The sequence below is a fragment of the Silurus aristotelis genome, assembly GCF_946808225.1.
Source record: "Silurus aristotelis genome assembly, chromosome: 21".
Classification (NCBI taxonomy): Eukaryota; Metazoa; Chordata; class Actinopteri; order Siluriformes; family Siluridae; genus Silurus; species Silurus aristotelis.
In genome coordinates this window covers 20,111,360-20,114,887 of record NC_139594.1, presented here as the reverse complement: position 1 = coordinate 20,114,887, position 3,528 = coordinate 20,111,360, and the positions used below count along the sequence as shown (strand labels likewise).

The 3,528-nt window shown below is 34.2% G+C and overlaps 1 long non-coding RNA gene across 1 annotated transcript; it reads right to left on the bottom strand.

Annotated features, from left to right (window-relative positions):
• Nucleotides 1–2,676: 2,676 nt before the first annotated feature.
• On the bottom strand, nt 2,677–3,528 carry LOC310716590. Its single transcript, XR_014530642.1, has 2 exons — nt 3,309–3,528; nt 2,677–3,128 (listed from the first exon to the last, which is right to left on the bottom strand). It is a non-coding gene; the product is annotated as an uncharacterized lncRNA (long non-coding RNA).

The following is a 3,528-nucleotide window of genomic DNA, read 5'->3' as shown; positions in this document are numbered from 1 at the left end:
TGAGCTCTAATACTCATTACTCTGCCACCTGTAGATTTGTATTATATACTGGGGAAGTGGTTAATAATAATAATAATAATAATAATAATAATAATAATAATAATAATAATAAAATTATAATAATAATACAATTTTTATAGCAACTTTAAAAGTAGCACCTCAATGCACTTTCAAAGCATGAAAGAAAAAAAGAATAAAAATAAAGATGAGGAAAAAAAATACAATTAAAAAAATTTATAATATAAAAAAAGTAAATAAAAATCATAGAATAAATCACATAAACATGAAATCCCATAAAAGCTGTTCTAAAAAAATTGTTTTAAGAGCAGATTTAAAAACCGTAAAAGCCTGGGCCTGTCGAATCTCAGTTGGGAGAGAATTCCACAGCTTTGTTGCATGCGAGGAAAAAGCCTGATCACCCGTAGAGCGTAAACGGGTAGTGGGAACAACTAAAAGACTGGAATCGGAGGAACGGAGATCGATAATAAAGTCAAATAAATTTGGCGTCAAATAATGAGGTGGCACACCATGTAGGGCCTTATAGGTCAGCATTCGGATTTTAAAATCAATCTGACAGGAAACCGATGCAATCACTCCAAAACTGGAGCAATACAGACTCTTTAACCAGACCTGATCTTAGTCAGAATCCTAGCAGCTGAATTTTGGACAAGCTGTAATTTATTTAACATTTTTTAACCACAAGTTCAAATCCCAGCACCATCAAAACTCCCTCCTCCAGGGCCCTTTAACAAGGCTCTTAACCCTTGACAGCTTTTTGTATAATTGTAAGTCACTCAAATAAATGTATGATTCTGAAAGTCTCTATTCACTCTATTATCTGTTCTTTACTCAAGTATTTGAGTGTTTATTTGGGGAGACTTTTACTTTCACTTCACTACATTTTAAAGTCAAATATTTAACTTTTTACCCAAAAATTATGGACCATAAAATTGATCCTGCTCAGCATGTTTTGGAAAGATTTAAGCCGAATATTTCATATATCTGTGCATTTTTTTGTAATTTGTAATTTTTATTTTATTTACTAAAGATTATTTTGGAAGGATACAGCATTAATAGAAAAATAAAATGTGCGATAGAAACATGTATATTTCTTGTGCTTTTTTATACCGGAAACGAAAATCTGAATTGTAAACAACAACATATTATATGTTTGCTTTATTTTATTAGAAAAATTCCATATGCATAGAAAGAAAGTGGGCTCAATGTAGACCATAATGTTTCCCAAAACATGGAATGCTCTGAAAGCATTAAAATTTATGTCATTTTCTTTTTTTTTCTTTTTGTTTCTATTTTTCTCTGGAAGCTAGTGTTAAAAACCCCCAGGAGCCCAATTCAGAAAAATAGGAAAGCAGCATGGGTGTAGCAACAAAACAATTACCGCCTGAATAGTGTTATTGGATTGGAGTTAAACAGCATTTATGGATTTGGTTCCCTGTAATTGAGGTGACGTCATAAACGTTTTCTGTGATTGTACTGAAAAGATCCTGAACTGAGGTCAGTATTATAAATCTTCAGTGCTGCTTAAAGACTTATTTATAAGTCATATATTACAAAGATATCGATGTTGTATGTATCTTGTGGATACTTTAGTACATTTAAAGGCAAAATCTTTTATACTTTTACGCAAGTGAAATTTTAAAGGACCACTTTTACTGGTACTGGAGTCATAATTTACCTACTGAATCTCTACTTTTTTTTTTTTCCAACTACATGCTTTTTGTACTTCGTCCACCACTGGTTCTTCTCAAAACTTTCATTAAGTTTCCATTTGTATTACAAGTGTACATTATGGTTATAGTTTTTGGTTTATTGGAAAAATCACATATTTAATGTTTTTTTCTTTTATAGTGTTATATTTTATGACAGTTTTATTATTATCATTATGGATAATAACCTTGCCTGGATGTAACAGAACCATAAACTCGTTTTTTTTTTTTTTTTTTTTTTTTTTGCATCATGTAACGACTTTCTTATCTTGTATATTTCTAATATATTAAGGAAACAATAGAGTCAATAATCACACCAAGGTCTTTCAAGACATAAAGATGCTACGTAATCGGAAAGTTTACTTTTAGCTGCATGTGGTCCTAGTAAAAGTACTTCCGTTTTATCTGAGTTGAGCAGAAGAAAGTTATCAAGCATCCAGTGTCTAATGTCCTTTACACACTCCTCTACATTGTTAAGCTGATCTCTCTCATCTGGCTTTGCTAAAATATACAGCTGTGTATCATCAACATAGCAATAGAAGCGAATACCATGTTTCTGTATAATTTCACCCAGAGGCAGCATATATAAACAGAAAAACAGTGGGCCTAAGACAGATCCTTGCAGAACACCAAACTAGAGAGTGTGGAGAACTCACTATTTACATCAACAAACTAAGTCAGATAAGGCCTGAGCCAAGAGAGAGCTGTTCCCTTTATTCTTTAGTCTAGCAAGCAGGAGATTGTGGTCAATGGTGTCAAAGGTTGCACTAAGATCAATCAACACAAGTAAAGAGACTGTAGGAATAAAAAGTAGCTTATTCATGCTTAAGTATACATAACCTATAGGAAAGTCACAAAGGAGAAATCCGCAGTGCCCATAACACTCATAAACATGCAAAAGGGCCCCACCCAACACAGACGAAAATAACACACAAAGACTAAGCAGGAATCATGAATGAGGAAGTTTATTATAAATGCCATAAAAGGGGATAACATATCTTCAGTGAAGCTCGCCCCTCCTTGCAGCTGGAGGGGGCATTTGCTGCATCTGCTCCTGCCCGCCCCCAGAACAATCAACGCTACTGTCAACGTCACCAACAGTAGAAGTGGGACCATAGTTATGGCCACCCTCTCTAACACAAGAAGCTGCACCATCACTATCATCATGAATAGTAGCACGATCTAAGGGAGGCGTAGGAGAGGCTAGACAAAGGTCCGTCTGGGTAAAAGCATTGGCAACTTGGGGGATACGCACAAGATGATAAGATGACCACATTATTGTATCAGGCGCAGTTGTAGTTGACATCAAAGTCTCCAGGAAAAGTGAATAATCAGTAGCAATTTGGGATAGCATAAAATAACGGTATCTCTGCTTCAAAGTGGAGACGGCCTTTTGCTTAGCTAAAAGAAATGAAGAGTAAACTTAGAATGAATGAATACCTAAGCAGCCTACTAAACCTAACAAAATACAGTTAAGAATATATTTAAAAATACTTATCAATTTATGCAAAGTACTAAAATTGCTAACAAAATAATAATATAATATAATCTCTGAAATAAGGAAAAGAGCAAAGTACTCACGCATGATCAAATTGCACTGTTTACCAAGTGAAGTGAAATAAAGAAGTGAAAAAGTGGTGTATACGTCCCCACTTTTTTGGTCCAACCCTTAAAATCTTGAAGATAATGGTAATAAGAGTAAACCTTTTGAATGTTAATGGTAATGATAATACTTGTGGGAAGGTCCAAATACAGGATGGTTCCCAAGCTATTGGTAACTTGGAAGGGCCCAGTTTTGGGG